We start from the raw sequence: 12,556 nt of genomic DNA, 5'->3' as shown, positions 1-12,556 counted from the left end.
TGTTTAATGATTTCTTTTTGTTATGGAGATTTAATGTGTGTTTGTTACTCTGTCACTAAAAAACTGTTAAACGAATTTTAATAAAATTTGGTACACTGATAGCTTATAACCTGGATTAACACACATGGTAATATGTGATGTGTGATGTTGATAGTTTTAGAATACGGGGAAATCTTTTCACGGGGACGAAGTCGTGAGCAAAAGCTGATAAAGTCTAATTCTGAAGATATTTTTCGTTAGGGTCTTCACACATAGGACGTTATCACGATTCAATCGATAATTTTATAAGTCTTTAGCTACTAGCGACTAAATTATTTGGTGAGAAGGATTCATGATAGTATGACAATAATGATGTAGTTTTTAACTTACATTAAAATTATTTGCACAAATGCGCGGAAATAACTCCAAAGACGATTCTTATGATAAAATATACTACGGCCAACGTATAGCACATTCTTTTGGATCGAATTTAGTCTTAAAATATTGGCAAAATCAGGCATCAAACTTCGGATATTTATAACAAACCCATACATTTTAATTACACATCCCATCTTATCTATCTACGTGTTTATCATACAAAAACTACACAATACATACGAAGGCGTACTCAGCTAAATACAAATGACTATTTTGCCCAATTTTCCTGGATATTTTCCCAATAGTTGACGCGCGCACACAAGTAAACCTTATAAGTTCTTACGTGTGTGTGTATGTCGAAATGAAGGGGGGGCTAGGGGGTGTATGGGGGGGGTTAGGGGGCTAGGGGGTGCGGGTGTTCGAACACTGTTAAACTAATTATTGTGTGGAGCTCGCGGGGGCGAAGCTAAGATTTTTCTACAACCTCGAAAGATGCCCGTGTGTGAGTTATATATATACGTATATGTATTAGATTAAGATTAATATTTTGCAATAAATGTAGGTTTCTTTGACCAGTTTTATTGATTAATGCCTTTGGGCTGTTAGGTTTCCGTGTACGATATGTAATTAATTAGTAGGGTGACTTTAGGAAAAAATGAGGTCAATTTGATAACAGAAAGACGTGATGGAGTAAGCGTTTGGTGTTTCGTTCATATCTCTATTGTAGATACAATTGCATAGTTAGAAAAATAATATATATGAGTGATGTTCTTCAAGGAAGTATAGTAACAAAGAAATGAATAGAACACAGCAAACGCCTTTCTTGTCTGCCTACTTCTACGAAAGTAGTGCGTGATTAGAGCATTCAGTATGTATTCACAAATTTTATTGATTCGTCTAACAGCATTTTAGCAATGCTATTATTTATAAATTTGGAAGCGTATATACAAAAAATCGTTTTTATTGACAGTTGATATGGTTCTGATATTATTCTGTGGAGTGATAGATTATACTCTATTTACCTGGAAAGACTACAATTTTCAACAATTAAATTAAAACCAGATTTAGACCTGCGGATACAAGCTAGCCTACTATTAAGTTATAAGCAAAACTCGAGGCTAAAACCAGTCTACAATAGCCGACTAATTTCAATTAATTTTAAATTACATGAAAAAACCTAGTAATGTCGGCTAAACAGTAGTAAACGTTGGCTTTATCGGCTATAAGTCGGGCTAGCCTCGATTGTGTGCACGCAACCTATATTAGGGCTAATATACATTGACTTACAGACTTTCAGACATTTATAATCGTATTTGATGGTAAACTATGCGGAGTGTAGTAGGTTTGAATGCTACAGGAAACAGACCTAAAATTTTACTAATATTTTAACAGTGTAAGTCTAATTGTTTGTTGCTATATTACGCCTAAACAACTGAACGGACTTTGGTGAAATTTGGATAATATTTGCCCCGAGAAATCTTTTTCTATATAAAAATTATATAAACTTATTCATGATCATTAACAAAAATTTGCTCTTGTACTTAAATATAAGGACTTGGTGACATGGTCAAATGGTAATTGATGGCTGAACGAATTTCACTAAACTCGGCCAATGATGAACTTTGTATAGTGTCCAAATATGTGCACAATATACAGGTACATTCTATTCCTTCCCTCTCATAGCCTGGTGGGACGGATAAACCGACACGACCAGTGAGAGTTCAGGCGCAGGCGACGGCTTGACCTGCTCTCCGAGGCAGGGAGGTCAACAACCTTAACTTCCTAACTCCGGGCAACCTCTGAGAGAATCTTGTAAGAAAAACTCAGAAATAACATTTTGGCTTGAACCAGGATTCGAACCCGAGACCTCTACATGGCAGTCACATACATTATACCGATCTCGCCACAAAGGCAGTCTAGCCATGTAACAGATAAAAAAGCATTTTTTTCCTAGGTTCAATGTCACTGACTCATGCTGTTTGCATTACAAAACCTACATACGCAATACGGGTGAAATAATTTATACATAACTGTATTTATATGGGGAAACCAAATACATAGGTATATTAATGATGACGAGTATTATAGGGAAAGAACTGCTTTAAGATGAGGAAATTTTGTGTGGATTTGACTGCGTATGTACTCGTATATAGGAAAATTGTCTATTGGCCATAATACCGCTCACCGGTCGGTAAACGATCTGTGGGTTAGGCAACCCTTGGCGCGGTCATTCCATAGATGAGTGACCGCATAATTGTGTTTGAGCTGGGCGTCTTCGAGCTTCGGAGGGCACGTAAAAAGTCGGTCCGGGCTGTTGTCTACTAAGATAACAGTGACACTAGGTTGACCACTAACCATACGACGAACAAACACACATACCGATATTGATTGACAAATTCAATGAATAGCAGCAGAAAACTTTGTAAAAATGCTTTTAACTTTGCATGCCTGGTAGTTCCTAAAACAGTTCTTAAAAATGTATAATCACATTACACAAATTACTACGGTTCTTATGACCACCCAACTTTGAAAATATCTAGCAATTTCTGCAATATCGAACCAAAGCCAAGACTTCCTGATCGACTGTAGCATGCACTACCTCTTTAGCGTAAAGAAAATAAAAAAAGGTTTTAGAAGTAAGTTCTCACGATAATCGACGAATCTTGGGTTTAACCAACAATAGTGAAAGCATTCTGGGCTGGCCCATGGAAAACCCCATTGGAAAAAGCGACATTTTACTTTAAACTGATATCATCCGTGCGGAAACAATCTACTAAAATCCATGGATTTTATAAATTACAGGTTTTTTCATATCTCAACTTGGAGAGGATAATAGTCGGTAACTGTATTCTTACCTACATTTTATAGAAACAGTATAAGAATAGTGTTTGTTGCATCTCAGTTTGAATAAAACTAAGAACTGCTTAACAGTTTAAATTTGACTGCCTCCGTGGCGCAGTGGTTTAGGTCACCACGCCGCTATCCTTGCGTCGGGAGGTCGTGGGTTCTATTTCCCCCGGGACAATTATTTGTGCGATCCACAAATAATTGCTTCGGGTCTGGCTGTACTTTGTGTCCCTTGTTTGTATGTTTGTAAAAGTCCCCGCGGCACAAGAGCAGTTCTTAGTGCGGGAGTTGTCTTTAAAAAAAAGATTTTAATGCAGTTTTTATAATTATTTCAAGTAAGTCAAGTTTCCTGTGTGGTTGTACTTTGTGCTTTTTGATATTTATGTATATAAAGGTCTTGTGTGATTCTTAGTGGGTAAGTACTTTTTACGATAAATAGGTCGCGTCTATATCTTTGCTCGGGTTAAGTCTGTCCTCCTGTCAAATTTTATCTAAAACGATTCAACCGTTTCGACGTAAATGAAAAACAAACAAGTACACTTCAACAAAACGTATAATATAATCAAGGACTATACTAGTTTAGATGTCATCGGCTGACAACAATCAAGACAAATAAAAGCAATCTACGCAATTAACACCGTCATCATTAACTCGCAATTACGTCATCAAAACGAGATAAACTTTATAAATAGTGTCGATTTCGCAATAAAATTGAGTTGAAAAATCATTGCAAAAAACTAGTTGAAAGGAATCCCCCAGTGGATAACGTAAAACACGTTTGTAAAGTCACTATTCTTATCATTGAAGGCCTTGGTCGCACGCGCCGGTCGCTAAACGCATGTCGGGGATACCCACTTAACGAGTAGCTACGTCACATTTATTCGCCATATCGTGAGGCATTACGCAAGTCGTTCTGTCCTTGTCTTGCAGTATATGTTCCATGTGTGGGACAGAGATAGCAGTATGTTTAGTCTTGAATCTGTTTGTACGATTGTTTTTGTGATCAAAGGCCCTATTTTCCTGTTGTCTTTTTTGTGCCAGTAATTAAAGGTTTCTTAATTTTTTTGTTATTTGTATTAGATCATGAATTAAATGTACTCGCTTTGACGGCATTACGTTGAGAAGAGTGAACGAATTGTTATTATTTATAGTCATAGCTGCATATAAGTTTGAATGAATCGTAAGAATTGGAAGTATTGTGGCCGGTTTGGCAGCTTCTTAATAAGTATTAGGCTTAGACTCGCGATTTCAACTCCTGAAAAAAATAGAACCTATACCAAGCAAAGTCACGTTGAATACTAAAATGTAAAATAGTTTTTTTACTCGAGTACAATGCTTTCTATTACTGAAAAAATATACCAATCCGGAAATGTAGTTTCCGAACTAAATATGCTTAAAGATACAATGACATACTCACATCGTAATATTATTCCCGATAATTATATTAATTGTACACAGAATTGTTTTTATTCATCCGGGGATTTCAAGATTATAGTACATGTTATCTTTAAATGACTAAGAGAATAAAAGGTTATCGTTTAACCCATGTTTACCAACCTCTTTCATAAATAATATATATTACTATTAACAATCTCACTAACCGATTTGCCCATTCACAGTGCTATAAGTTATTTCGACATCTTGAGTAAATACCATCACATTTCAGCCAATTTTCACAAAACTTTAAAAAATTATACACCAAAACCTTCCTTATAAAATGCCCTGTCTATTGGTGGAAATTGCATTTCAATCCGTTCAGTAGTTTTCGAGTTAAACGTGAACAAACAGACATTATAACAAAGTCCCGCTTGTTACATGTCAGTGATTACATATTCGTTAGTTAATGTTTTGTTGTCTTATCTTGGGTTTATTACAGTTTATATTTACGCCATATTTAAATGAAAGTGCATTTATCATTTCTGTATATTAAAGTAAACAATAACACTTCGTAGAATATTGTTTTGACATAAATAAGTCATACTTTATATTTGCAACTGACGACTTTCTTTACTTAGGTATATAATGACCTAGGGAGCTATCACGTATCTCATTTGACAACTATTTGAAAGCCACCACACTGTACATTGTTTTCTCCCTTAGATCATAGTGATTAACATGTTACTTCAAAGCAGCAATGTACTGAATAGTGACCATCGATTTGATATAAACTAGCTGTCAAGTGAGATACGTGATAAGCCCGCCAGTTTGAATTAGGTACCTACCTAGTAAACCCACTATGTTTTCTGAAAACGAAAATACGAGTAATATTCAAAGAGCTCGTCTATGACCTGCCTAACTATAAATCAACGAAAAAGTATATTCGTTACATTCGTTTGTTTCTTATTACGAATCTCTTCGTTGTAAAATGTCAGTCGAATTACGGTACAAGACTTTAAGGCATGCTTAACCGATACTGCCTACTCCATGCCAAAATAGATTAGAAAAAGCTAGGTTATAAACAAAACTTTCAATATTTGACGAAATTACGTAATATTATAACAATAAATTGATAATTACTACTATTACCATAACTGTATTTTTTCCTTAGCTTGTTTGAGTGTCCCATTGCTGGGCAAAGGCTTTCCCCCTTCCCTTCCAAAAATAAACGTTATTTTTTAAATATAAAAACGTAAGTTAATAAAAAAATAACCACAATACTATATCTACAATTTCATAACTCCCTAAAAATAATTTCATTGACAGATAGCCCATCGGAAAGCAACAATAAATTCAATGACGTCATCGCGATGACGTCACTGCGCCCAATTTCCTGGGCCCGCCTAGTTATAATAAAGTAAAATTGCACTTTTATTGGCTGACCGTCCGTGTGATATCAACGAGGCTATTTACTTAATTTTTATAGCTTATTCCTATAACCTTATTACTGTTGTAAAACATGTTGTGAGTTTAATATATACTTAATAGGATACGGGAATTAACGCGAACACGCATTTTACCTTAAAATGCCTAACGTTTCGGCGCAGGTTGCACTCGCCGTGATAAAATGCGTGTTCGCGTTAATTCCCGTATCCTATTATACATATTAAATATGCAACGCGAGAGTTTAAAAGTTATGATGTTTTGAGTGTGAATTTTGGGTCTAGGTCAAAGATTACAAATTGCTATGACGCTAGCTGATTGCGTTTAGAGGTCGGTAAACGAGTGGTTACTTAACTTTTGACGTAGATATTTCTTATGTCAGCTATACACATTCCGGTATACCGTTACCTCGATTCTGCACACTCGGCACTATCGTCTATCGAAAATTTGACACTTAAAATGTACTGAACAATCAGTTCCTACTCCACCCACCAGGGGCGCTGATTAGGTTTTCATAGAGAATTTATCCATATCTGGCGGGCGATCACGTATCTCAGTTGACAGCTAGTATATGTCAAATTGATCGTCACTATTCAGTACATTGCTGCTTTGAAGTAACATGATAATCACTATGATCTAAGGGAGAAAACATTGTACAGCGTAGTGGCTTCCAAATAATTCTTAGTATTCAACCTAGTGTCAAAGTTGCTCAAGCCACTCGAAGACTTTTGTCGTGGCTTAACGACTATTGTCCTAATTGACAACAACCGACAGAAACTTTTACATGCCCTTTGAAGCACGTAGACGCTCAGTTCAAATACCACTGTGCGGTCACCCATTCATGGAATGACTGCGCCAAGGTTTGCTTAACATACTGATCGAAACGGCTATGGGCACCTCTTAATGACATTGGTGTTTTCTTATTTATATTAGATTATTATATCTCTCAATAGTAGCCCGGATTTCTGTAACGTGCCCGTTAAATGGCAATAGCTCCCTATTACATGAGACTTACATTGTTAGTCTAAAAGTATTTTATACACTCTTGACTACAGCTTCGAGTACAACAGGCATAATGTTATGTATGTATTAAAAGGCTGTATTAAAGTACAATGACTGATATAATGAATGAGTACATAACATATTAGTTACTAGAGGCCGCCCGCGACTTCGTCCGCGTGGAAATCCTTCCCGTGTAAATCCCGATCCTTTAGGAACTCCGGGATAAAAAATAGCCTATGTGTTATTCTGGGTTTTCAGCTATCTATTTACCAAATTTTATTGTAATCGGATCAGAAGTATTTTCGTGAAAGAGTAACAAACATCCATACATACATACATTCTCACAAACGTTCGCATTTGTAATATTAGTAAGACTAAACAAATTCGTTTTTATATTATCATGATAAGTCATCATGACTGTTACTTTTTTTGCTGACGATGATATCAAAACTAAACTTGGAATGGTTTTTGACCCTACGTATTCAACGGCTTATGGTCGAAGTCGAACTTATGGGAAAAAAATACCGGCAGTTGAAAAGAGTTGCGTTTTTGCTGGCTGTTATTGTAAGGCTATGTACTTTCCAAGCTAGTGGTAAATTCAAATTGTAACGACTATCATAAGTGACATTTGACCTAAATTAATTTTATAAAATATCTTTACATACCTACCTCACTGATGGATAAAACCTTTTTATCACGTAACATTTTATTAAAGCTAGCAGTGCTGACCGGTCTGTTAAATTGTGGGTCCCGGCTGTCATTTTCGAAGATCTTTGACATTCGTTAACAGTAGTCAGAAGCTTGAAAGTCTGACAACCAGTCTTACCGAAGCGTATCGTGTTATATCCCAGGTAACTGGGTTGTGGAGGTCAGATAGGCAGTCGCTCCATGTAAAACAATGGTATCCAGCTGCATCCGGTGAGACTGGAAGCCGACTCCAATATAGTTTGGAACAAAGGCTAAGCCAAAATATATAGTGCTGACCGGTCGGTAAACATTGGTTAAGCAACCTTAGCGCGGACATTCCATAGATGTGTGAACGCATAATAGTATTTGAACTAAGCGTCTCCGTGCTTTGGAGAACACGAAAACTTAGGTTCCAGTAGTTGCACATTAAGGTAACAGTCGTTAAGCCATGTCGGAGGCCTTCGGGTGTCTTTAACAACTTTGACACTAGGTTGGCCACTAAACATGCATTGAATGAAAATTCTGAACCATTGCAGGCAAAAACAAACTAGCAAGCACCTATTAAATATTGTTATTTTTTTTCCTGGTCGTCCATTCCACAGAATAAAGGTCAAACCACAAAAGACGTGAAAAGAAAGCTTTAAGTAGATGTACACGTGCGTTAGATCATGATCTCTTTTTAACTATACACTTACATACTACTTGCATTATATACTAACATACATACATAACATAACCGAAGGTGTAGACAGAGACGTACGATACATATCTTTGTTTCGCCATTTTATTTTGGGAAAGGACAACTCCCCCACTAAGAATTGCTCTTGTGTCACGGGGACTTTTACAAACATGCAATCAACGGACACAAAGCACAACCAGACCCGAAACAATTATTTGTAGATCGCACAAATAATTGCCCCGTGAGGGAATCAAAGCCACGACCTCCCGACGCAATGGAATTGTCGTGGTGACCTAAACCACTACGCCGACGGAGGCAGTCTTTAACAATGCGCCATTAACAATGTTAGTCCCATGTAATAGGGGGCGAGCCTATTGCCATATACCGGGAATATTACCAAACTCCGGACTACTACTAAGAAATTAATCGACTTTTATATAATAATTTGGTAGAATGATAGATTATTATAATTCCTGGAAGGGGTATAGACTAATCTTAAAAAGTCGCAGCTGTAGCCTAGTGACTCATAAACAGGTAGTTTTAGTACAGTCAGTCTAAAATATAGGTGGATAAATATTTAGAACGTTCAAAACAAGTCGATCTTACTATTACTTCAATATTGTTGTTATATAAGCGAAAGATTTTATTGATAGATTTTCCGAGTGTTTTAAACCGTGGATTATTCGTAATTAAAATATTGACAATTTAATCTTACACTACATAGCACCCTACAATTGGCTCGCCCTCTATCACATTGCAAATGGCAAAACGGAAAAGTATTTCAGATAAACTTACCTTTGAGTAAAAACAGATTTATGTTATATGTATAGGCACACTGAACTTTAACCTATTTTTTAACCCATTACTGTCCCACTGCTGGGCAAAGGTCTTTTCCCAAGCGAGGGGTCAGGCCTTGAATCCACCACGCTGGCCAAGTGCGACTTTGACTTTACATGACCTCAATAAATGAATTAAACAAATTTTTAGGCAAGGTTTTATCACGATGTTTTCCTTCACCGTTAGAGCAAGTGATAATTATTTCTAATACACACATAACTTCGAAAAGTCATCGGTGTGTTGCCCCGGGCTCGAACCTGCGACCACTTGCAAGGGAGGTGCCAACTTAAACCACTCGGCTATCACTGCTGTGTTACCAATTGCCAAAAGAATTTGAAACCACCAGTCATAATCAGTGTCAAAAACGTGCCCACGATTTGCGAACTGTATTCAAAAAAGTGTACCGACATTTTTGATGATGACTGTATTACAGTGAAATTTACATAACCTACCAAATTATTTGTCCCCTTACTATGTGGCGCGTAGTTATGTGATGACACATAATTTCATCATATAATGCAACGGATTTTTTAACAGGAAGGTATCGTATTGACGTAGTTTGATATAACGGTGATACTGCTCAAGGTCCTAGGTTCTATTACCAGGTAATGTCAGATATTTCGACTATTTATCTCTGGAAATCTCGTGTTGATATGCAAAAAGAAAATTATCTGATAGGTTTTAAACTCCAAGCGACTTACCCCCGGTTTCTGAGGTAAAAACGGTAGTTTATCTATTAAATTTTATATGATATTAAACGCTATTGAATAGATAAACTACCGCTAAATGAACCTCAAAAACCGTGGGTTAACCAACTATGGCGAGTACCAACTACTTACTGGCAATCGATTATTATTATTTATGATAAAATAAATTTGAATGTGGTACTTAATTAAAAAAATATATTGTAAATATTATTCTAGTAAAATAATATAAAATAAGAGAAAAAGAAATTACGGAGTTGATCTCAAAAAACAAAGTATTCTTGTACTGGGTGTCCCATGTCAGTATTTCATACTTACTACATTACCTACTGCCTACACTTTTGGGTATAACAGGCGCGATTTTACAGTACAAAACAAATAAAAAGAGATATTTAAAAAAGGGGCTTCCCGACCGGTTTCCATATTATATTGCATTTTATGACATCAATGCGGGTCTTTGCAGTCGTCAACCACTTACCTACTTAAAAAGGATTCCCTCAATTTATAACTAGCATCTACCCCCGTCTTCGCCTGCGTGGATATACGTGTGAATACCAAATTTCTAAGCTCCTAAGTTAATCAACTTTAATACAAACTTTCATCCCTCACACTCAGAGAATAGCTTGTTAAATATATATTTTTTAAAGACCACCCCCGCACTAAGATTTGCTCTTGTGTCGCGGGGACTTTTAAAAACATACAAACAACGGGCACAAAGCACAACCAGACCCGAAACAATTATTTGTGGATACCACAAATAGTTGTTCCGTGTGGGAATCGAATCCACGACCTCCCGACACAATGGTAGCGGGGTGGTGACCCACCCATGTCCCACTGCTGGGCAAAGGTCTCTTCCCGTATGAGATGATAAGTTAGAGAATGAAGGGACTATACGGCAATAGTATTTTTATTTATAAAGATTTAAAGATGTATTATAAAGTGTATACTAAGAAATTTACGTAAAAACCTTACAACCAAAAGATCCCTAAGTATATAAACATCGATATAAAATACCAGTTATATATAATACAAATAAATATAATTATATAATACACATATATAGTAATAGGAATCTACACATGTATCATGGCGGGAGTTTTTCTCCGAATTATTTTGATATCATTAGACATATATTATGTGTACTTGTATTTGTATGAGAAATAATTCAATGGCGGTAATTTGGCTCCAAATATTCTTATTGTAATTCTTGCTTAGTTATATTACCTGGCGTTGCTTGTTTATCTTCAGACATATAATTTCTAGGAACATGTCTATCCTTTTTTCACCTCTAAACGGCATAACCTAAATATTATTTGGTTATAACCCAGATGGACGTACCTAATTTTTTTTTCAATAGCTCATTATTAAATTTTACGATATCCTTATAACACTTTATAAATGATTCTACTAACTACTAACTATAATGTGATATCTTAAATTCTACATATCTTTATTAAAACAAAATGACGTTAAAGATTTCATAGGCATTAGCTGTCAAAACGACAAAATATAATTTGAAACGAACTTACAAAATAAACATACCTTCAATCAGTGAGCAAAATAATTCGTCTTGAAACGTTTCAAAAAACTTTTCGCGAACTCTTTATAAAATGACTAAATATTACGTTGAAATTAAATAATAATTCATCATTAAAATAAACATAACAAAAATGAGTAACAATTACTTTAAAAAGTAAATTTCGAATAAACAGGTAAAAAATACAATAATAATATAACGTCTACACTCAAATAAAACTGCACTTTATGACTAATTAAAACATGAATCTTAACGAATAGACGTAAGACAGGCTTATCAATGAATGACGCGTTTGAAACCATATGTCTCAATAACAAGACGATACCGAACGACTGACTCATAATTAGCGAATCATATAAAAGCGACGGAATACGACCCGACAAGTCACTCAAGCCGTTAACTTCAAACCGAAAACATGGCCGCCAAGTATTTGTTCCTTATTTTCGCTATTGTCTCAATCGCCGCAGCAGACGACTGCGAATGCAATGAAGAAGACAATCGAGCAGCGTGGGACTTCTTGAAGCAATTATCAGATGAATACGACCCTACGGCTGAGAGTGACGCGTATGCTGTCCTACCAGGCTTCCTATCCCCGCTTTTGGACTGCAACTGTATTGAGAAGACTAGAAGGAAACGCATGGCTGAGGTGCATGAAGAAGGAGTCCAGAGACTGCTTAAACGGTACACAAGAAGTCTGCAATACCACGGCAGATACTGCCCCGCTAACTACGTGCGTTTCGGACCACTGTGCGTGAAAGAAGAACTACTGGAATAAACTGCAAATTATTCAGTGTGAACAAGTGATTTTTCGACCGTTTTCTTTGACAATTTTGATCTCTAATTTTTAAAATGCTCACTGCCCATCATTTATTGATGTAATTTAGTGTTGACGTGTTGTTTAAAATCAATGAATTGAGATTATTTTTTTATAATTGAACACTGTTTTAAGTGTTTTTTACATTTAAGTTTGATGCCAAATGTTATTTTAAAAGAAGATGACAGACGAACTTAATTTATTAATGACTAGTCGTATTTGCGAATTTGTTTCGTTTAATAATTAAGTGGCAAGCAGTATTTTTAGGTTTA

The 12,556-nt window shown here is 36.0% G+C and overlaps 1 protein-coding gene across 2 annotated transcripts in view; it reads right to left on the bottom strand.

Annotated features, from left to right (window-relative positions):
* LOC142983955 (uncharacterized) overlaps window positions 1-12,556 on the bottom strand; it is a 65,496-nt gene that overhangs the window by 30,252 nt on the left and 22,688 nt on the right. The window contains exon 1 of one of the 2 annotated variants that reach the window (XM_076131173.1): window positions 11,476-11,491. The exons of the other annotated variant lie outside the window; for it this stretch is intronic. The gene's annotated coding sequence lies outside the window, so the exon portion shown is untranslated. Of the gene's footprint in view, window positions 1-11,475; window positions 11,492-12,556 lie in introns of those variants that run through there. 2 annotated transcript variants of the gene reach the window in all.

This window comes from Anticarsia gemmatalis, chromosome 25, assembly GCF_050436995.1.
Source record: "Anticarsia gemmatalis isolate Benzon Research Colony breed Stoneville strain chromosome 25, ilAntGemm2 primary, whole genome shotgun sequence".
In the NCBI taxonomy this organism is placed as follows: Eukaryota; Metazoa; Arthropoda; class Insecta; order Lepidoptera; family Erebidae; genus Anticarsia; species Anticarsia gemmatalis.
This window is presented reverse-complemented; position numbering and strand designations above follow the sequence as displayed.